Consider the following 25,574-nt stretch of genomic DNA (forward strand, 5'->3'; position numbering starts at 1 on the left):
TGCGTGTCATTCCTTTCAAAGTGAATTCTGCCACTGTCACTGACTAGAAGGTGTAAACACACAATTGGATAACTTGGACAAAAAAAACTTTCACCAAAAGAAAAGTCACGGTGAAACTCCATTTTCGAAAATGATTCTCTAACGAGTTATAAGTCATGTATTTAGTGTACCGAGGTGTCGCTCGACAGCGAGGACATGGTTTAGGAGATATGTTAAAATCGGCCTTTCGTTCGGTGACTCCAGTGTTGAAACCAATGGTGACACGAGTATTGTACGCTTTGAAAGATGCCGCATTAACTCAAGGCAAAGAATTTCTCCAAAATGTCATCATCGACAAACAAAACCCTAAAGAAGCTTTCTTGAGAGCAGGCAAAAACGTCGCGTTGCAAACAGGCAAAGACATTTTTGTCGACGAGAAACTCCTATAAATGCCCTGAACACTACTGTGTCAGGCATTCCCGCTTCCCTGACTCCACAGCAAGGACACGACAGACAATGACGACGAAGAAAACACCCCTTTAGAAGACATCTTACACCTAAATCTCGAAAGACTAAGAAAAAAAAAAACTACTCGAGACTTAGACGTTTGTGATCATTAAATTATATAGAGACATAAAACTGATGTACAGAGAGTCTTGCGCCTGTTTCAAGTCGGACCAAGATCTGTTTTCCATGCTACCCACCATGATGACGATGAAGGAATCCCGGTGGGTCGAGTTTAATCCCGTCTCCTCTGATATCAAAGGTCAGCCCGAAGATTACATTGATCTGAATAGCAGTTACCTGTACTTGAAAGTTAAAGTGATCAAAACGGACAACACAAATCCAGGAGCCGATGCTAGAGTAGCTCCTGTCAACAATTTCATGCATTCTTTGTTCAGCGAAGTGGACTTGTACTTGAATAACAAACTGTTCAGCAGCAGCATGGATATTTACCCTTATCGAGCGTACCTGGAAAATCTCTTGACGTACGGAAAAGAAGCCAAGAATACTCATCTGGATCCTTGCGTGGTATGGAAACCTGACACAGCGGGTGAGAACACGTTTAACGACACAGTCCTGACAGCAGATGACGATCCTCACAATGTGGGGTTTAATGACCGTCGTAAGAAAATTATGCAAGGACGTAGTTTAGAACTGTTGGATCGTTTGCATTTGGACATGTGTTTACAAGAAAAGTATTTGCTGAGACTTAATCGTAGCAGTGCCGCTTTCCATTTGATGGCCGATGCCAACGAATAGAAAACTATCATCCGAGAAGCCACGATCTACGTGCATCGTTTGGAAGTGTTACCTAAAGTGGGAAATGACATCAGTCACACTTTGAGCAGAACGACCGCCAAGTATCCGATACGAAGAGTGGCAGTGAAAACTTTCACTATTCCTGCTGGACAGCGATCCATGATCGAAAAGCATCTATTCCATAAACAATTACCCAAACGTTTAATCATCGACATCGTCAAAAATTCAGCCTTCAACGGACTTCACAACGAAAACCCTTTCCAGTTTCAACATTACAACGTAACCAAAATCGAAGTCAATCGCGATGGCAAGACACTGTGTACCAGACCATCCGAGCCTAAGTTTGGTGACAGGAATTATTTGAGATCGTACTTGTCCCTGTACGAAGCCACCGGACAGTCAGGGACCAACACCAGTCACGGTATTTCGTACGACGATTATGCAGGAGGCTGTGCTTTGTGGGCTTTCGATTTCACTCCAGACCAAGGCAGCGACGAGGAACATTTTCGCCCCATAAAATCCAATCAGATTCGTGTGGAACTTCAGTATGCGAATCCACTACTCCCAGATAACACAGTGAACGTCATCCTGTATGCAGAATCTGACAATACGATAGACATCAACAGTTTGAGAGAAGTCATTCTAGACTATTAGAAGCCATGGGAGACTGTTATCCCTCTTCACATGTGGAGAAACTTTGGACATAGAATGTGAGGAGACCATGAAAGTAGAACCCCCAGACAAAGACGAAAAACGAATTATGATGAAGTTCAGAGGGCTAGAAGAAGTTATACATTTAGTCTTCTGTTTTTCTGACAGAACAAGGTAAGGAATTGATCAAGAAAGATTGCTATGGATGTCTAAACGGTCATCCCAGTCAAATTCAACACGATAAATGTCTGATGTTGAGTAAAGAAGGAAAATTGGACGAATATCTGGACGAAGCTTGGAGTCTCATCTCGGAAGAAGACGTGTTGTGGTATAAAAACTTGCGTGAACATTCTTTTCCTCCATTAACAATTCTAGAGATCCATCGCATTGAATCTCTCATGGCTCAGAGTTGGGAGACAAGGCGAAGAAACGGTTACTTGTCAGACATTTTCAAGCAAAAAGTCAGGATCGAATTGCTCACTTATCATTACCTGTGAAGAAAAAAAGAAGAAAACAATGGAAACCTGGGAACTTCATTACCTTTTGAACCACAATTCGTACACTGCTTCTAGGAATCATGTCGTGTGTGCAAATGATGAGCTACCTCATCGCAAACCTCAAGACCATCAAGTTTATGTGATCAACATGGACGACAGTCATCTCCAAGGAACCCATGGGGTAGCCGTCTTCTTTCATTAAGAAGGATGCGTGGAGAATTTCGATTCGTATGGATTGCCCCCTTTGGAAGACGATATCAATGACTTTATGAGAAGAAATGCTCAGACAACACAATTCAATAATTTGAAATTACAAGGAACAGATTCATTGGTTTGTGAACAATATTGTTTGTATTTTCTGCATCAACGCAGTCATGGATAGTCTTTAGAACATTTAGTGACTTATTTTGATCGTCATTCTTCTAGAAACGACGAGAAAGTAGATCAATGGTTTTGTGACCATTATGGTTATCTTTTGTCTCTAGGTAGGAAACGTAGTGTATATCGATAACCCAATGACTTCCAACAGTGGATATCTCAATTTAATTTACAAGGTTGTCAACCTTGTCAAAAATAGATAGTTATTGAAACAATGTTTATTATTGAATTGAATTGTTCATTTTTTAAACATTTGTTGTTTGTTAGTTTTAAGTTATTTGAATAAAAATGTGTTTTGAAAGAAAATGCGTTTGTCGTTTGTTTTTCCAATGGATGGCATGGGTAAAGGGAAAGGACCCATGTACACCAACAACAAACTCACCCCCAAAAATAACTCAACCACCCCCACCCCAAAGAACCAAAAGAACAATCAAAATTTTCGTATCACCTCATAGAGCACACCCTGTATATCAGGAGCAACTTAAATAAGCTGATAAACTTAACAATTAACAGTCTTACACAGGCACTCCTTAGGGTCCATCAGGGACAATTCACAATATTCAGACCAAACACAAGATATATAATAGGCACAGCAGCAATCGCAGTCAAAGGGCCAAATTCTTTGAAGTGGAAACAACTAATAACATTAGAGTTAAAGTCGAAAGACACAAACAGATAAGGATAAAGAACAAAATATCCAAAACTCACAATAGCAACCAGACCCCAACAGCCAAAAGCAATAACCAACGAACAAATAACATAGCCACACACACCCGCATGAACAACTCCACGTTTAAAGCAGTTCTAAAGCTCACATGACAAAATAAAGGGATAGATAATGAAACCCTCACTGCCAAACTCAAAGACAGTGGTACTCCCATAAATAGGGCTTATAAACTTAAAAATAACATAGGACAGGAAACAAACACAGCGATCCTGGAATCAAACGCCCCATCTCAACCATGATTAGACTAGGACACTCTGGGGTACGTCACCGCAATGAGACCTACATAAACAAACCCAGGTTCTGTAGTAAATACCAACACTGGGGACATTTCTCTAACAGATGTAGAGATACCCAACTATGCTACAAGTGCGGGGGCAATCACAAAGGTGAATGTCGCAGAGCAACACCCAAATGCACTAACTGCAGGGACCCCCACCCACCAAAATCCCACAAATGCCCCAACACTATCAAGGAACATCAGACTATAGAAATCATGAATAACTAGCAAATTCCGTATCATGCAGCAAAACAATTAATCTCCAGTATCGAAAATCACCACTACGTCATGACCCCAAACAAACCAGCAACTGATGCAACCACTACCCAAACACCCGACCAACCAAGGTCAAACAAGGTCAACCAAGGTCAACCAAGATTAAATAAGCAAGATACACCTATAATCAAACTCCACAAAAACTCACAACCTCACTCCGAAGAAACATATAATACCAACACAAAAAACAAACCACTGTTAAACCCGACAGTTGAAAAGTTACTCCTAGAGATCAAAACCGAGCTTATTAATAACCACCACTCCATCGTGTACAAAATAGCACAGATAATAAGCAAAATCGAATTAACTTTAAAATTAACAACATAACCCACAATACAAACAATCAATAAAGGACCATCCAATAATGAATTATACAACAAACCGCAACATAATAATATGGCAATGGAATGCTAGAGGGCTAACAAGTAATATCAGTGAACTTAAAATTAAAATACAAAATACAGAACACAAACCAGATATTATCTGCATACAAGAAACCAAAATAACAAGCAGAACTAAATAAATACCTAAAAACCCAGGTTACGCCCCAGGCCACTTCAAAAATCGTACCAAAGGACAATGAGGGTGGGGGACTTAGCGATATTTACAGCAGATAACATTCCAAATGAAACAATAATAACCATAATACCAAACACAGGTAGCAATGAAGCATTTGAAGTTCAGTCCCTCATAATTCACACAGGCAAGGGTCAAATACAAGTATTTAACATCTATGACCCGGGGGAAAATCAGACACAACTAATTTAATTACATATAAGCAAATAAATGACCACAGACGAGTAGATCAGATCGTCATCTGTGGAGATTTCAATGCCCATAACTAGCTGTGGGGGGTGGGTGGGTGGTGTGTGACGGACAAGAGGCAGATTGATTGAAGAATAGACCGCTGAATGTAACCTTACCATTTTAAATGACGGTACAAAAACACGCCTCAACCCAGAAAACGGTCTCATGTCCGCAGTCGACCTCATCATTTGCTCGCCATCAATAACCCAGGTGGCGGACTGGAGGGTGGATCAAACTGACCCCTTGGGTAGTGACCACTTCCCAGTAATATTCACCCTGCAGATGACGGTCCAGTACAACTCGCTCAAAAGAACCCCTAGATGGATATATTCAAAAGCAGATTGGACAACATTTAATGAAACATAAGCAAATTAGACACCAAATACCTAGAAAATGATAATATTAATAACTATTATGAAAACTTGATTGATATCATAATAAAGGCAGCCACCACGAACATACCCAAAACTAGTGGTAACCCAAATAAACAAGCTGTCCCATGGTGGAATGATGAATACAAACAAGCCATCACTGATAAGAAAAAGACTTCAATAAATTCAAACCATAAAAACCTAATTAAATAATCAAAGGAAACAACTTGGCATACTTTCTGCACAAATATCAACATCACAACTAGTATCAAACAAGTCTGGGATAAGATTAGAACAATTAGAGGGAAGATAACTAACACCCCCCTCCCCAACATAGCTGGAGCCATTACTAATAAAGAAAAGGCTGACCAACTAGCTCAGCGTTTCTCAGAAATGAGTAGTAACACCCCCCCCCCCCAGCATTTCAATTACATAGGGACAAAGTAGAAAGATCCCATAATAATCTCTTTAAAGACCTCGGTCCCAAAGTATCGAACCTAAATAAAGACATTACAACTTACGAATGGAACCTAGCATCGAAAACCAAAAACGAAACTAGCCCAGGGGAAGATCAAAGAGGATACACCATATACAGAAATATCCCAAATAACATTAAACAAACAATTATCAAATTACTAAACCAAATATGGACCTCAGGCAAGCTACCCGATAAACGGAAGCATGCAATACTAATTCCAATACCTAAGCAAGGAAAAGACCATAATGATATTAGTTCTTACAGACCGTTTCCCTAAAAAACAACATTTGTAAGGTCATGGAAACCATTGCCACCAACCGACTCAAACCGACACCACCTAGAAAACAATAATTTAATCTCCGATAATCAATGCAGATTTAGAAACAAAAGATCCACAACGGATCAACTAAAACGACTGGAAATCGCAATCAAATTAGCGTTCAACTCCAAATGCAAAGCTGATAGGAATTTAATTGCAGTATTTATTGACCTCGAAAATGCATTCGACCTTGTATGGACAAAAGGCTTATTAGCAAAACTCAACCAAAATGCCATCACAGGTCAAATGTTTAACTTCATTGAAAACTTCCTCGCCAACTATAAAATAACAACCAGAGTTGGCAACACCTACCCTGAACCACACACACTTGAAAACGGTACACCACAAAGGAGCGTACTTAGCCCAATCCTTTTCAACATCATGATTAATGACTTGGACACCAACTTAATATCAAAGTTAATTGAACTTTCACAATTCGCAGATGATAGTGGACTATAGAGAACAGGAAATCCCTCCAACCACAAAGTAATCAGCGAAATTCAAACAAGTATTTAAAAAATAGGGAAATGGGCTGATAAATGGGGGTTCATATTATCCCATGAAAAGACCATAGCAGTGTTGTTCACCGCGAAACGTAAATCCTAAAATCAGTATCCAAAATTTACCATCCGAAATCAAGAAATTAAATTCGTAAAAGTAGCCCGAGTTTTAGGAATGTACTATGACTCTAACCTAAACTGGGGACACCACATAAACGAACTAGTCAAATGGTGCAATAAAGACCTTAACCTCATTACAAACCTTAAAGGAACCACCTGAGGATCCAATCAAGAAACCTTACTAGCATTATATAAATCATTAATTAGATCCAAACAAGATTACGGATGCCACATTTACAACTCGGCACCCCAAAATAACCTCAAGCAATTAGACAGTATAAAAAGAAAGGCCCTAATTATTTGCACTGCAGCACAACCATCCACATCACTAGTGGAGCTTCAAATCCTAACTGGATAACTGCCGCTCCACCTTAGAAGGCAAGAACCCACCCTCAGATATGCAGCCAGGCTAACAACACACCCCTATACACACCCCACCCGGCTAGCTATATATAAATGCAAGATACCTTTTAGAACTAAATTAACACAAAACATACCAGCAGGGAAATTAGTCAATACATTATTTGAACAACTTCCTACAGACAACGAAGATTACTTAACCTCTGCCCTATATACACAGCTGAAATCTGAGCCATTTTTGAAGCTCTCAATTGGATCGAAGAGAACAAATTACCCCAAGCGGTAATAATAAGTGACTCGCTAAGCGTCATAAATTCAATACATAATAACAACACCAAATCAAGAGAAAACTATCTTAGGCAAACCAATATATTGTTTAAAAAAAACTAAACAATAATAACTTACAAGTAAAATTTATGTGGATACCATCCCACATTAACATACCAGGTAACGATATATCAGATATGACAGCTAAACAAAAACTAAACGAAACCAATCACATCAACCTAGATTATAGCATATGTGAACTCTATAGCATATCTAAAACCATCATTGACAATACATGGCAGGAATTATGGAACACAAACACCCAAGGCAGGAAACTAAAAACCATCATTAAAGAAGTCTGTGGAAATAGGAAACCACCCAAAACAAAATGCAGTGACCACAAAATCATAAATAGAATACTCACAGGCAAAACCAAGCTGGCTAGCAGCTTCGGACACTACATAGGACCACAACCACACAACCCTAACTGTTAACACTGCCGGGTCCCAGAAGACTTAGAGCATATTTTCAACAACTGCCTCACACTTAAAATAGAAAGGGTTAAGTTTAAAGTTAAGCAAAGTAAGATTGGATCCCCAGCAACATACCCAGAATTCTTGATGAACACAAACACCAATATTAACTTAACATTCGAAAACATCATAAGTTTCATACACGAATCTAATCTAATTAAATTAAATTAAAAAGTAAATCAAGACCATTAAAAATACATTTACAAAATCACTGTTTGGGAATTATGACGGCCTACTAGGTCTCGTGGGTTCACAGACTGACACAGCCGTTCATAGCCCGAATAATAAAAACCATCCAAGGCCACAGAAACTTAAAATAGGAAATTAGGAATTAATTAAAACATGACTATATAAATAGATTTAAATAACTATAAAATAAGTTTTATATTCCTAATCAATAAGATAAGGAATCAAAGTAAATCAATATAAATAAGGACTAAAATACAAAACTATTAATCCCATAACACAAGATAAGGACCTAGGCCAATTAAATAGGGACCGCCCAGAATAGGCGACCTTGACGCCTCCCTCAGGCTCTCGATTAATCGACAAGGACGACCACCTGGGATAAAACACATGGCCTGGAAATCATAAATTGCAAGACTTAAAATTAAAATTAAAATTATTAATAAAAAATGTATTTACACATTTAAATTCAAATTTAAAAAAAATTCAAACAATAATTATATATCTATACTTCTCTCCTGTCTTACTCTTTAAACGTATATATCTCCCTTTTCCTTGTCTCTTAAACAACATCTGGCATTAATATTAACACCTCTACGAATTCACTCATTCAAACCCGGGTGACCAATACCTTGAATTACCGACATGACCCAAAAATCAGATCGTATAAGATGGTCTTGAACCCAGGCCTTCAGGACCGGCAACACTCAGTCCGATTTAGGAACCAATGACCCCAAATTATCAATGTATAAGGTGGTCTAAACTCCAAAGACCATCAGATCACGCAGCACAAGGCTGCAAAACAAAAACTATGCATTAGGAAGTATGACCCCCAAATTAACACGAATAAGGTGGTCTAAAATCCAAATACCATCAGATCCAGCAGCACAAAGCTGCAACGCAAACAGCACTATTAGAGCACTAAGACCCTAACACCAATACCAATCAAGGTGGTCTCAAATACCTAAGACCATCAGGGCCCGCAACACAAGGTGGCAACATCAAAACCCATGGTTGTCAACCTGGGTATCTATCTTTAACCAACTCTATAACAGCACAGAGTAGCCTCCAAATTATGCAGGACGACACTTTTAGAAACTATACCCTGGAGCTTAGAAACGCTAAAACTGTGCCATGAACCGCCTCCCGATCCATAGGCCTTTTCCTCCTCTGCCATGACCGGACATCAAAAATCACGCGTGCAGTGCAAGCCTCCATAGCAATACACACGAGTGCGCGTTGGGTCCAATCCCACTCGTCTCAATCAGCAAGGCAATGCAACCTAAGCAATGAGTGCGTGCAGGGTCCAATCCCACTCACCTCGGCCATACATCCAGATTGCTAGGAACTAAATAGTACCTCGATCTGACGGCCTAATTAATAAGTGTTCCATGAGCACATAAAAAGCCTGGGGATGTGGCTCTCAGCAGCAGGGAGGGCTAACAGACTCTAATATGTATACCCTGGAATTATCATACCCTGGAATTGTAAAAAAAAAATTATACCTAAATTTGGTACCAAGTCGGAGTCGCGCCTCCCTGCTGCTATACACAGATTAAAATATTTTATCAAGACCGATTCGATAAATTAAAATTATTATTAGTATAATAATAATGGATGTTGGAGAAGGACATTATGTTAGATTAGTACGAGAGCGACTAGAAGCAATAAAGAAATATCTTCAAGTAAGAAATTCTGTCAGACAAAAAGTAAAATCACGAGGAGAAGCACTGGAAGATTTAGCAGAATCATCTGAATTATTATTTAAACCCATTACAACGACTACTGAGAGAGTTATATTGGGAGATATTAAAGATCCTGAGGAAAGAAAAAAGGGTATTCTTCCAGTATTAAAACATTCCGCAGCGCAGGCTGAAAAAACTGCATTGAGAACTAAAAAAATAAAAGGAATTTTACGAGATCTTCCACCTGATATAACTGCAGCTCAACCTCAACCTGCTGAAGAAATACCCGATGATGGTACAGATTTAATACCTGAGGACGATGATACACCAGAAACAGAACTTTAGGTGAATTTGCCGCGTGGAGTTATGATCAGCGGAAAGATGTTTTAAAACCCGATCAAGTTAATGATGTTATAGATCGTGAAAAATGGTACAAGTGGATATATCGTATACATTTTGGACTTAATCAGTCTAGAACATTTGATATTAGATACATTTTGTTTTATCAAGCAGTAGATAGATATATTGCACGAATCAACAACCACAGGTTAAACTCTCTTTACCAAAACAGCAACCTTCTCAACAAACAGAAAAAAAAATCAATACCATTATCTGCGATGCTATTTACCGGCGATGCTTTTTATATCTTTAAAGATCATGATAAATTAATTAATATTGCTGCATTTGGTTATGATGATAGAGGGGAATATCTGAAACCGGAACATATTAATAAAATAAGACCTAATAATTGGATTCCTTCATTATATTTTGCTTCTAAAAAATGAATTATAATTTAGAAGATCTGGGTTTTAAAACATATAGAAACGAAGTGTTCACAATGAGAAAACAATCACAATCTCCTGAAGAAGAATTTCAACAATCACAATCTCCAGAAGAAGAATCTCAACAATCACAATCTCCAGAAGAAGAATCTCCTGATGATGCACCTGGTGCTACTGGTAGTGGTTTAGGAAATAATTATGTTTGTCCTGATACTATTGTCAATGATGTATCACGATTAGAAGTTCTTATTGGAGGAAAACGAGCTCGAAATAACTCATCAGAAATAATTAATGAGGCAACTGATATCTGTCGGCAATTATTTCAAGGCGGTATCATGGATATTAGAGTTTATCGAAATCTCATTGATGAAATTGTAGATGATTACAGTGACTAGTTGTTAAATAAATAAATAATTAAATAAAATAATTATACATGTAAACAATCGTAAACCCACACCTATTCGAGTTATAAACTCGCGGTTACCAGTATATGAATTCGGTGATGATGTTAAAGGTTTTATCACGAGGTTAGCTCCTAAAGCAGCATCTATCGCAAAACAATTATCAATGAAGGCGATGGATTTTATTGGTAATGCTGCTCGTAAAGCGTTCAATACCGTCAAAGACAGAATAGAACAATTAATACGCAGAAAAAAACAACCGGTCAAATTGCCTAGCACTTCGGTGATGCCTAGTGATGTTAGTAAGGTAATAAATGAGGCAGCAAATAAAAAATTAACAGAGTTGATAAATAATGAGGCAGAAAATAAAAAATTATCTGAGTTGATAAATCAAGGAACCGAACAAATAAATACGAGTCTAATATCACTAAGTGGTCTTCGTTTTAGAAGATAACAAATTTATAATAAAATGTTTAAGCGAATGTCTGACCCAGCTTTAACATGGATACAGAGGTACGTAAAGATGAATATATACGCGATTATCAATATTATTCATTTGATGCGGTGATACCAGATCAACATGGACGAAATGATTTAGGAGTTCATGATACAAGCAGATATTTTCTACCCTGTGAAGCATTTATTGAATTTGTGGGTGAAATTATAAAAACAGATAATACAGCATACGGAGCCGATGTCAGAGTTGGTCTTGTTAATAATGGGATTATGGCATTATTTAAAAGTGCAATATACATGATTGATGGAAAAGAAATTGAGTCAATTCATGATAATGTTGATGTTGCTACAACGATTATAGGCCTAGCGAGATACTCAGACGATTATACTAGATCAGCTGGTCCAACTATGATGTTTGCCAAGGATAATTCTGATCACGCTGATCACAGACCATATGATATAAGACGACCAAGAAACCATGCTGATAACGCTGTCGCTGATACGAGGCCAGTAGTTATGGTTGGTAATCCTGAATATAATTTAGGATTTGCTGTTCGTAAAATGATGTTAAAAGAGGATCGTAGAAGATTCTCATGTGCAATTCCATTATCTCACATTTTTTGGATTTTGCAGAAATGTCAGAAAGGTTATTTTTGTAGCTAAACACAGTTGTTCTTCATCGAAAAGGTGATGCTGGTAAAGTAGTATTATCTAAACTTACACTATGGATGCCAGTGAGGACTCCATCAATCATTGAAGAAGAGAAGATACTTTCTTTTATGGATCAAGGCGATAAATCAATAATGTCGTGGTCAACAACAATTACTGATAGCATCACTAGCAGAGTAAATAATAGTTTTACTTGGCATGTATCATCATAACAAGGTGTTTCTGCACCAAGACATATCTTTATTGCTCTTGAAAATATTAATCGATTAAATAATCAAGAAAGAAATCCAATGGTATTTGACAAAATTGGTGTCACTGAAGTATCATTGAGAATAAATGGACATCAAGAACCATCTGAAGAGGTATTATTAAATTTTGATAATAATTATGTATCACGTGTTTATTATCGTTTAATGAGTTATATGGGACGAGATAAAAATGTTGATACTGGTTTACAAATATCACAATTGGATTTTACAAATTTGTATCCGATTTATTATTTTTCACTAGAACATACTGATTTGATTAAACAATCTGTAATTGATATACATTTCCGAGCTCAAACAGATAATGTAGGTCCTGTTAATTTTAGAGCAGTTGCTGTTATACTTAGCGATAAAACAATGTTTCTCGAGGGTAATGGTGGACGAATGAGAGTCATTGATGCTCCAGTGGAAAAAATGTGAGATTAATTTAAATCAATCATTTTTATTATAAAATGCCATACAGTTATGTTAATGTCACTCTGACTCCGGGTCAGGTGAAAAAACTTCAATCAAAAACAACAAAAATCTGTGGAAAAAAAACATTAAAATACAATCAAATTTCCAGTGGTGGTCCAAATAAATTATCGCTAACTAAAACTCAAATAAAAAATTTTAATAAGGCGAAATCGGCAAATACTGGAATTCAAATTGATCTTTCCCCGAGTGCTATCAAGAATATGATTAAAACAGGTGGAATATTTCCCCTCTTCGGTTTATTACCAGCGTTAATTGCAAAAGTAGCTGCTGTTGCTGAAGTAATAGGCTGAATTTGGCGCTGCTGGATACGCCGGTAGTAAAATAGCAGAAAAAATAACAGGAGGAAAATATAATAAAAAAGGGATCCTGATTAAGACTACCAGGAACCCCGCCATCGTGGTACGGACGCGGCCTAAGACTACCAGGAACCCCGCCATCATGGTATCCAAAACGTTTCCCAAAGACGTAACGAGAATCACACCAATGTCAAATCTTGATTTAATTAATGCCGCTAAAAAATTAAAAATAAAATTCTTCCGAGGTGTTTTTATGCGAGATCAGTTACCGGAACAACCAAATCATAATGAAACCGGTATCATAAATCTTGATAATAGTGATGGTCCAGGGACTCACTGGGTTGCTTTCGCGATAAATCCACGCGAAATTATTTATTTTGACTCGTACGGATTTGCGCCACCACGGGAATTTCTAAATTATGCACAACAATTAAATACTCCAATTTGGTATTCAACGTTACCTACACAAACATTACCTGATCCTCCGATATGTGGTCGTGAAGCAATTAATGTTCTTGAAGAATTATCAAAATCAACTAAAAAATATCATAAAGTCGTTCACGAATACACCGCAGATAAATTAAATCAATCAATGATAAATAATGTTTGATATTTACGGAAGATCTCTTTTTTCACGAATGAAAGGAAAAAAACCCGACGTGAATTTGTCAAAGTATGCAACAAAAGACGAGGTTAATAATCTTTTAGCACTATCCGGAATAGATCCAGATGAGATTGTTATTTTTCAGGATCAAAACGGAAAATTAAAATCGAGTAATATTAAATTGAATGATATAATTCGACGGACCGAGTATAGCACTCACGTGAGTGATTTCACAAGTCTTCAAGAAAATTTTGAAAAACCGATGAAACTGTTAGAAAAACCGATGAAACTACTACTGCAAAAATCAATGAAAATTTTAGAAAAACCGATGAAAATATTAATAAAATTAATACAAAACTTGCTGATATTAAAACTAACGTCGATACATTCGAAGGAGTTCGAATATTAATTCCTGGAATTATTGATAAAACTGGTTTTATTAAAATTCCACCCGGAATCACAGGTCAATAATATCGTATATACGACATCGAGTGGATCCTCAACATGGACACAAGAAAATAATACTCTCAAATACACTGCAGCAGTCACTGGCGTACACAGATTATATATTTTTAGTTCTGTGAGATTTAGAATAATTGCAACAGAATATACCTGGCGACATCCCAGTGACAGGGTTCTTGGATTTTTGACTGTTTTATTAAATAAGGGAGTCGAAGAAACATTTACGTTAGAAACTGATAAGACAACAAATCCAACATCGTTCTGGTGGTGCATGGAATTTATAGCTGAATCACCTCAATTATTTACTAAATAAAATAAAATAATAATGAGATACAGTCAAGCGCGTGAATCGCAGGCATCGATGAAAAATATCATCGACACGTACAGAGGAAAAATAAAAAATATCGACGACGATTAGTTATCGTTGATGTAATTGTTTATTCAGTATCCGCAGCTGTTGCTGAAACCGGCATAATACTATCCGCGGTAACAATGATGACTCCCGTAGCCGTGACAATTTGTATTTCAGCGACAACAACGATTGCCGGTGTTCTTAATATTATTGCAAAAAAAAATGTTCTTATACGAATGAAAAATGATCCGAATATGTAATCCGATTACACACAGCGACGGTCGCGTACTCGAAATTATCCTCGTTGTTATCGGAGAGTCTAAACGATGGAGTTATATCCGATTTTGAATTTTCATCAATGATTAAAATTTATAATCAAGCTGATATTAAAGATATAAATATTAATAATGTCGGAATTACTTCAACAGATAGCAACAAACACAATTCCGCACAGAACCACGATGATCTCGGTAAGTTCGACAAAGCCAGAATTTAGTATTAATTTTCCAACTGCAATTCGCGTAGATGAGGTCGCGCTAGCATAACACAGGTGGCCTAATGTCAGATCAAAATCATTTGGTGAATTACTATCGAATAATTCATTTGTATTTGCTAATAAGAATAAACCCGACGGTACTCCGGATTGGATCGTCGTTGGATTACCAACCGGTAGTTATCAAATCGAAGAAATCAATGATGAATTATTACTCAGAATAAAAAATATCACCGGAGAAAAAAGAACCTAAAATAAAAATATCAGCTCATGAACCAACTTTGACCTCGGTCATCTAGATAAAATCACCTAATAATGCTGTAGATATTTATCAATTACGATAAGAACTGTCCTAGGATGGCCTGAAATTCAACCACCGACACAACCGCATCCACCAGAACCTAAAAAATCCGATTATACTACGGACGGGCAGTCATATCATGATGTTAATCCACATTACAAAAATCATTTATTTAGGATGAAAAATACAACTATTAGTTGTGAATTTTACCTCAGAGGAAATAAAAACGATATATTGTGGAAATTTTTAGGTGAGATAACTTCTCAATTAGAATCAATAATTTTAAGAAAAGGAGGTACATTTGTTGAACTAAGTGAGATTATTGAATATTTTAAAGAAATTAATCAAGAACATAAAAAACAATTACAACTGCTACGACAGTAACTTCAAGAATGTATTTTTAATGTATCAGGTTCATGCAACGAGATTATCAAACACGTAGAAATATTAAATCAGCTCGCATCCGACATGGAATATATTCAGCAGCGATTAATTCAGGCAATAACTGATACTAAAATGTCAATAACATCCGGCAAACAACGATTTTTAGTTGACAGAGGCGTCGCTGCCAAAATTTAAATTTCCCGGATATAACGCGGAGGAGTTAAAAAAAATCCGTCAATGATGTTATTGATGAGTTATTTCCTGAAATACTAGCCACGTGGAGAAAATCATTACCACTAGCAACTATACTTAGACATAATAATGATCCATCTGGAGAAGGCGGCATATTTCACTAGAAACCGTAAATATCACAACCGTAGTCGCGGTTAATCTTGGTTGTGATATCGTCGAAGGTAGTTACAGCACTGACGTAGCAATATCAAATCAAGCTCAACAAGGATTTATTCTTTATTCATTTTCGCCAAAAGAACATCCTGGATGTTTAATCGTGCAGGAACCAATCAATCCTGTTTATCTGTGATGTCATAATCGTCTATTATCAAGGATGAATTTCAGGTTAACATATCAATCCGGGAATTTATTGGATTTGAGAAATGAAACATTAAGTATTAATTTACTTGTGAAATCTTAATAATTTACGATTTTCGAATATTTCCAACCTCTAGTCGTAAAAAAAAATAAAAAAATAGATAAAAATCAGTAAAAACTAGCAAAATATTTTTTTTTAATTATCGTCATTTGTTTTTACTTTTCGTCATTATCTAATATTTTTTTGTTGTCTCACACGGGCATTAATTATCTTTTTGCTTCATATTCGTGAGATAATTCTGACCTAATTTTTTCAATTGCTCGAGATAAATCGACAAATTCTTTTATTTGTGTTTCATCTACGGCAGCCAATGATTGATACAACACCGATTGAATTTTCTTTACAAATCTGTATTCGCACCCGATACGTCCATTGTTACAGCCTACAAACCTGGAATTGTTAATATTGTTAAGGCCTTCAACCCTCAACAACGTATATTTTCGTACGATGCAGTATACGTTATGTCGCTACTAAGCCTTAACAATGTTGCTGGAATATTTTCTCTGTTGCGCATGTGCGTAATTTTTAAAACTAAAACATCCGGTTGCGGAAGCTGTGGGCCATTTAATTTCCCTTTGTTCCTGGTATGTAGATCGTGAGTATGGCTTCATTCCCAAACTTATGATAGATTTTGATGTTGGATTTATTGTGTTGTCTGTTACTGAAGTAATTATAAGAAAAATAATTTGTATCAAATGGAAGAAGTAATTATCTTTGATAGAGATTGCCTGATAATTCATTTTCCGTGATGTTGATTTGTACAATTAAAAATAAATGCTTTGACAAATTACCCTGGAAATGTATCTGGAGAATTGTAAATGTGCAAAGCCTTATTTGTAGGAACAGTTTAGCAAAGCTGAATTTTTTTGTAGCAGTTTGCTCAATATTGGTTTAGACAAGATGCAATAGCGAGAATGTTGTGTTTAAGTCAGTTGAGAGCAGTTGTGAATAAAACTCCTGAAAAAGAACTGGGTTTTTTTGACGTAATTATTCTTCGTTTTTATCACTTTAATAATTCCATTTTATTTGTTAGTGCCACAATTTTTGGAATGGTTTGTGCTTTTTTTAATAGTGGAAACATTATTTCATGGCGTTGCATTAAATGCAAATATTTGTTGTTGAATCCATTTAACAGTTGATAAAAATGTTTGTGTCTGTTTTTTTATTAAGGAAAATGGTGTTCTCATGGGATCGAAAGCCAGCTAAGAGAAAATATATATATCTGTTTAAAACAAGTCAGTTAGGGTAAAGTATGAGAGAATTTCACCAACTTCTAGTGGAGAACAAGACCCAGTGGCCATAGATGAAAAAAGTGGATCTCTTCCAAAGGCAATATCTGCATCTGGGTCCATAGCCGTAAACTCAGAACATGTAGATAAACAATCAGAAGAGGCAGCTTTTTTCTCAGGTAAATTACAGTCTGTCCCTAGTTTAAGATCCTAATGCAGAGTCCTTGCAAAAAAAACATGTTCTTATTTACAAAAATACCCTCCTATAAGATTTGATTGAATGTTTCCTGATATTTACCGTGTCTTTCTTTAATTGACATTTCCGTCATTCAGTACATGATAAATGCTTACCTGACAAATGCCTTTAACTGGCAAATGCTTCCAGAAAAGCAATAAAATTAGAACAGCCAAAAGAGGTATAATTACAGAAGAATAAAATTACAGTGGTTACAGCCTGAATATACTACAAAAGCAAATTTATTTCTAGCATTTTTTCTGTCTCATACATGTATTTGCTTATTTACATTGATTTTACATGTGACTGCAATATATGTATCATATGATGTATAATCTGTGTTATTTTTCTCATATTAATCAACAACAAATAAAGTGCTTACAAATCTCGCAGATGCCTTAGATGAAACAAAAGTCACCTACCGAGAGAAAAAGAAAAAGAGACTAGAAAATTGGGCAGCTCTTACTGATGAATTGGTTGAAGTTGGCACAGCAGTGTTGTTTACACCACCTTACAGTCAGTGCATTTGTTGTACACAAGGTCCCGATCAGATTTTTCGCTGCATGGACTGTGGCACATCAGCCGTGTACTGCAGAGAATGCCTTGACATTTGTCATAGTCTGCCACATCTGCACGTGATTGAAGTGTTTAAAGTAAGCTGTTATTAATTTTTTATGTGTAAGTTTTGTTAGCATCAATTTATATTGTTTTGTATGAATTGAAATTGTTGTCTGTATATTTTACATCTTCAAGATGTTGATATACAGTCCAGGTTATCTTTTTATTAATTACCTTGTTAATCCTCAGATGATCTAGTCAGTTTATGAAAACAGATTTTCACCCAGGTAGTATAACATTGTGCAACATTTGTATATTAATGTGATTTTTTCATTCTCTTTATTTTCTTTAACATTATTTTTCTTCACTAGTTATATTAATAGTATTAATTTTATTTACAAAAGATTTTTTTATTTTATAGAGATTACGCCACAGGAGGGAATATATATTTTTCAAATGAGAAGTAACCAGCATTTTCTTGTTTTTCAGAATGGTACATTTGTTTGTGTGGACACAGATACTCCAGTGTGGAGAAGGCCAGATAACCATGTATGTCAACCCATCTATTGTCAGCAGATTGTAGTAATGGATGAAAATGGTTGCATACATTTATCTTCTTTAATATATACAAATTAAAAATGGTCCATTATCATTTCCAAACAGAAATTTACAAACTGCTTCTGGGGGCCCAAGTGGCCGAGTGGTCTAAAACGCTCTCCGTTACGGATCACTGCCATGTCACCTCTGCCTGCGTGTGTTCGAGTCTCGGATACAGCCAATGTCGGTATGTGAGAAAGCTTGCCAGTAGCTTCTCGTGGGTCGGTGGTTCTTTCCGGGGTTTTCCTGGGTTCTTCCTCCACCATTAATACTGGCCTCCATGTATAGCCTATCGTGTGCTAAAAAATGGCGTTAAACCCTACAAGAACAACAACAACAAACTGCTTCTGATAAATCACCTAACTTGTTTGACCAAATCTGAGGAAGAAAACCATCCAGGAATGGCTACATTTCAGACTGTTACTTATGATAAGAAATTTGGATCTGATATGTACATCATTACTACATGTGGAAACAAAATTCAGTTCTTCCTGCAAAATTTAAGAGGAAACCTTTCTCATTATTAGGCTTCTTAAGTTTGCACTAATGATACTAATCAGCCACTGATAATGACTTTGCTGCTTTCAGGTAATGTTCATTTTTTACACCTTCATTTTTCCAATAAGCATTTTTCTTTTAACAGGCAGACAGCACAAGCGTATCATTGAATTATGTGGGTGCGAGTCTGCGGCAGTTACAATGATCCGTAGTTATCTCTGGCCTTCCTCACCTAAGAATCCCATTTTAGGTTTCCACATAGGACTTCTTGAGTGGATGACAGCGCTGTTGCTGGAATGTCATGTGTATACCAAAGGTTTCTGTGAAGTTTTCAAGGCAAAATTGTCCAAGCATCATAAAGGATTGGTTGATTCAGAAGTAATGCATTCACTTCTTGCTTTTTTCATAATTATTCCATTTTTGTGTTTATATTCTTTCTTGAAAACAGTTGTTAAATATATATATATATATATATATATATATATATATATATATATATATATATATATATATATATATATATATATATAATGAAAATTTTTTATTTTAGTGGTTTGTAAATATATGTTTTTGTAATGAGTTCTGTTGTTTCCAGCGAAAATTAGTTTTTTTGTGGTTTTCAATTTGTGGCATGTAGCAACCGTACATCGACATAAAATTTAGATTTTACAGAATATTCTAACAAGCATCCAGTTCACCCAGATTTAATAACCCATGCTTTTTGCCATAATTAGCACACTGGGTTTGTTGAATATTTGACAGACTTGGTCACATTATCCTGTGAAAGCATTTACACATCGTGTATGGATATATAATTTGGTGTTCTACATTTCCGAAGTTGTTGTATTCTGCTCATTGGTTCAGTTTCACATAATGTGATTTGATCAGGTGAGTCTGTTTAAAACAGAAATAACTGTAGACCTGCATCCTGTTCTAAAATAAATATTTCTGATAATTTTGATTTTGTTGCATCTTTGTAAATGTTGTTTTGTAATCCACATGCTTTACAATGATACTAATACCCTTTGCCTGTCCGTTTTGGAGGCCCCAGGTGGCCAAATGGTCTAAATTACTCTCCATTGCAGATCACTGCAATCTCACCCCTGTCTGCGTGGGTTTGAGTCACTGGCTCAGCAAATGTGGGTATGTGAGAAAGCTTGCCAGTAGCTTCCCATCGGCTCTTGGGTTTTTTCCCGTTTCTTCCTGCACCAGTTATACTGGCTGCCATGTATAGCCTATCTGGTGCTGAGAAATGGCGTTAAACCCCACAACAACAATAACAACTGTCTGTTTTGTTGGTCTACCTATCAACAGATTTTTTTTTCTTCAAAACTTCTAGGTGACATTTCACAAAACTTAGTACGTTTTACGATCTTTTCCACAAAGTAAATATCATTTCAAAGAGGGTTCAAGTTTTGCAATCACCCCTTGGGAGAAAAAAAATGTTCTGTCACAAAAATTGGAATTCGATTTGTATTGTTATGTCAATTTTCATAATATTTAGGTATATATTATGTTATAGCAGGAAGATGTACCATCTGTGTGACACATATTCCATTCCATTGTTTTGGGTAATCACAATGTCTTGTTTTACAATGGACAAAAGAAATAAACTGTATCCATGATAAACAAAATTCTGAAAGTTAGTAGCTATTTGGCAAAGTATCCAGTATGTATATTTTAACTATCTCAGTTGGTCACATCGCCTTATCTTCTATCAAACAGTTGAAACAAGCTTTTATATGAAGTTTTGTGTTTACAAGATTCACTTTCATGTGAAGTTGACACATTAAACCAAGAAATATATTTAGATACTTTCATTTATTAAATCCTGTTGAAATTTTGGGAGTGAAGCGTTAGGACCAAAAAATTCCATCTCCACAGGAGATCTTATGTGCTATGAGTTAACAGTAATATTTATTATATAAAAATTGTATGCCCTTCTGTTAGATACAGTATAAAGTTTAAAATGAATCAAACTTGTTATTTATATTCTTGTTTTTTTGTTGTTTATTTTCCAGTTTAAAGACGTTTATAAAATTTTAATGAATGAATGTCTGGTGCAGTATCAAAATTTTAGGTACAGGATCAGTCACCCTATACATCTTTGTGAAGAAATTGATTCTTGAACCCAGTGCCCAGCATGCTTTGAGGTAACAGCTGCTTTAAGAAGCCAATGGATGAATGTATATATATATATATATATATATATATATATATATATATATATATATATATATATATATATATATATATATATATATATATATATATATATATATATATATATATATATATATTATTCCTAGTATTGTAGACTGCAGTTTCTCATTATGTTTGTATATATCATCTGACAGGTATATAAATTTTCTTTGGATACAGTAAGATATGCAAACAGCTCTTTTATACATAAAAAATACAGTTTCTTTGTTGATATATAAATCTAAATTTATGCAAAATATTAAGCATGCACATTTCCATCTGGCACTTGTTATTTGATCATGTTCATTGTACAGTCTGATAGAAGTCTTCATTGCATGTCAGCTCTGACATTGAAAGTTAACTGTTGTATGATATTGTTTTATTTGTTCATATATTGATGGGTATAAGGAATTGGATTTTTAAATAAGTCAACAATGAAAGGCTTTTTGTAACATAATTTTGACCAGACAGATGTACCACAACATTTCTTATAACTCATTTTCAATTTCATTTTCAGAATCCACAAAAGATTATTTCTTTTGATGCAGATTTCCAGTTGGTCAGAAAGATTTCATCGGTAGCTGAGGCAGGAAAGTCTAAACATGATAGTCATTTCTTTCTTGATCAGGATGAAGTTGATAATTCATGGATGGATACTCCACAGAAAAGACAAAGAATATGCAGGTAAAAGGCAGTTCACAATGTAAGAAGAGTTTTAACTACTTGATTCTATACTGTATGTACTATTTTCCTCAATTCAAGACAGTTTGATTAATTTACTCATATTTTTGTGAAGCTATTATCTTTTTAGATGCTTTTTGTTTACCGTTGCCTGCCCAGTGCCATCAGATGATAGATACATTAATGTATTACCACATCCACATCCACTACAGATGGTTACCTTAATAAGTACCATGTATGCTTAATTCCCACCTAATAGTTTAGAAGGTCATATATATGCAGTTTTGGAGACAGAATTATAGTTTACATACAGCTAATGCTTGAGTGAAAATCTTGTAGATTATGAGCCTTATAACAACTTCTATTCTCGTGCATTAGCGTTTAATAATTTATCATCTAGCTGCTTTGCATAAAGATGAAGGATTCTGACCTAAGTTTATTAAGTCACTGCATATTTACCATTAAATTTTGCCTCACCTTCTGGACTCTTGATGTAGTGTAGTTATTTTATTTTGCAAGTTTCAGTTTGTTTATTTCAGGAATGTAGTGAGTTTCAAGCTGGCAGTGCCCTAAGATCCAAAGCAAAGAACAAGAAACTTGATGAAACTACTCTGTTTGGTTCTGCCTGTCGACATGAATTCCCACACTATTTTTTCAACCTGAAACATGGTGAAAGGTATGCAATTGTTTTTTATCAAAAGTCTTAATAATTTAGTATCCACAATATCATTTGGGTAAATATTTGTCGTGCAAAGTTTTATTTTCCCATCTTTGAAAATTGGTTAAAGACTTAATAAAGTTTCTCTCCTCAAGGAAAGTAACTGCATTAAAGATATTCTACATAGTTGAATGAAATATCTTTATGGCTCAGTTATTTCAATCAATTTTACATTTATTCGTAATTGGTCGATTACAATATTGTAATGATTATTTGTTTTGAACAGCATTGAGATGCATTAATAGTAACTTATTGTTACTGGCAAACAGTCCTTTTACAACTAAAGTTTGGTATATTTATACAATAGATTTTTTTTCTTAATATGATCTTGTATGTTTGAATTTCAATTTTATTACAGAATTGGTTATTCAGTGTACCTGCTTGAAAAATTAGTTGCAGAAAACAAAGACAGCCAAATGCACATATTGTATGATATAGCTTGTCTCCTGGAAACCCACCTGAAGGTACATGTCTGCCCTGACTATTATGTGGGTGAATTTCTCCTGACTTGGTTGTGTATGTGGCCATGTCGTATTTCATGCAGTAATTCAGCAATTTTGCTGTTTTGATTCTCTCTCATTTCCTGATTGTTGTACAATACATATCTTCCTTTAATCATTCTAATGTATTAATTAAAAACACTTCTTGTTTACAATTAATTTTAGGTTGGGTATTTGATGTCAGATAATCTATCAATAGATTGAGGTGTGAAGCATAGCTGACACCTCATTATCACTTTGTGAAAGTGTTGTCATTTTGTTTTTGGCGTCACTGTTATTTATGTGTTCAATAATTTCTATGATAGTGTTGTTTCTAATCATTTTCAGCTTGCGATTTTGTTCTTCAGGTGCATTCTATTAGCATGGCTATCATTGTGATATTGTAACATTTTTGTAATTTAATTTCATTGTTTATTTTTATTAAAAAGAATGTACTGATCAGTTGGATGCAGTGAAACTAGTTATCCCAATATTTCATTGCTATGGACACAAAATGGCTTGCCAGGTTTGTTTTCCCTTTACCAGTAAAAACATAATGAAATATATCTTCATATACCTTTTGAAATGTTTTTAATTGTTGACTGTTCCAATATCAAATGCCTGTCTTTTTTAATGAAAATTTTTTATGATGATGTAGACGCTCGGTGTATGCACCAAAGTTGTAATGACAAAGGAAATCTTCTTGCTACTGGCATTTGTAAAAATGTTGCAGTTTGTTTCAGATAACTGTATTTTAAAGATCACGAAAACTTTATTTAAGATCAGTTTTAATTAAATGGCGTTTGTAATTACTGCAGTTCTCAAGAATTTACATTCACTTTATTAACAAATTCTTTTAAAAGAACATTACCATGTAAAGGGAATACAAAATCTTGTGTATTAATGTTTCAACTGTTGTTTTTTTTTTTTTTAATTCAGTTTTGTCATTTACATTTTCCCCATTTTTGTAGGTTTTGTACAACCCAAGGCGAACACCTGGATTAGGACTGACTGATGGGGAGTGCTTGGAGCGCCTGTGGGCATACTTAGGGAAATTTAAAAGCATTTCCAAGGAGATGACTCCAGAAAATCGTGTTGATCTGCTTGTTGATGGCCTTATGCATTATGGAGATAAAATTAAAAGAAAACAAGGTACATTTGGTCTCTGCATATGTAGTTTTTGCAAGTAAGAAAATATGTCATTACCATCTAATTGTGCCATTAACAGATTAGGTTTTATCAAACATAATGTTATTTATATATAAAATTCCTTGCCATCTTTTTGTTGTATTAATGTATACATACATTAACACCCGTCCTAACATGCAAATCCTGGGGTGAATAGATTTGACTGGTTGAAACTTAATATAGTACATCTAGATAAACACGCAGATTTCACATTCATTACAGAAATTATATACACAAACACACACAGTAATTATCATCTTACTGATTTTCAGGCAAAACCTTTTCAGAGAGGTTGAAGAAAGCAGAAGCCCTGAAAGTCAAGACCAACAGAATGTTTCAAGAAACTCTAGGAAATATTTCAGGTTTTTTTAATAATTAATTCTTTCTTTATGTATATTTTGAACAATTAATCATTTTTTTTTAATTAAGATTTTCAACTTGTGCTTGTTTTGTCTTTTGATATATTATTTTCAATAGAACATCCATGCATGTTAGCCTGTAACAACTTTGCTGGCGTTTGTTAAAATGATGCCGACCTGATAAAATCATGAACTAACAAATGAATAACAGGTATTTTGAAGTGATTTTCATGAAATTGGCAAGAACTCTAATGCTAAATCTTTTGTAATTGATTAATTAAGCTGACACTATACATATTTTAGTCATCTCTGGTGGACACTGTATTTCTTGTTTGCCTTACTATTAAACAAATTGGAAATGTCTTTAAAAATTACAGCAAAATATCAAATCGTTTTTGAATCAATCACAATTTCAGATCAAACCATTGACTTTATATAAGCATTGTTATTTAATTGCGAGCAATGGATATAATGCTTTCAGTTTATTTTTATAAGCAGTGTTGCTCATGGAGGTGCAGGGTATTACCAGTAGAGCAGTTTCCTCATGATATTTTGTTCCAGCTGTACATACCACATTATGTTTCCACTAAATCATACATGCCA

The 25,574-nt window shown here is 35.3% G+C and overlaps 1 pseudogene; it reads left to right on the forward strand.

Moving 5' to 3' along the window:
* The first annotated feature begins 1,963 nt into the window (after nt 1–1,963).
* LOC149773743 (uncharacterized) lies at nt 1,964–24,991 on the forward strand (annotated as a pseudogene).
* The last annotated feature ends 583 nt before the right edge of the window (nt 24,992–25,574 follow it).

Source organism: Sinohyriopsis cumingii, unplaced genomic scaffold (assembly GCF_028554795.1).
Source record: "Sinohyriopsis cumingii isolate HCF-2022 unplaced genomic scaffold, ASM2855479v2 utg000615l, whole genome shotgun sequence".
Taxonomy (NCBI): Eukaryota; Metazoa; Mollusca; class Bivalvia; order Unionida; family Unionidae; genus Sinohyriopsis; species Sinohyriopsis cumingii.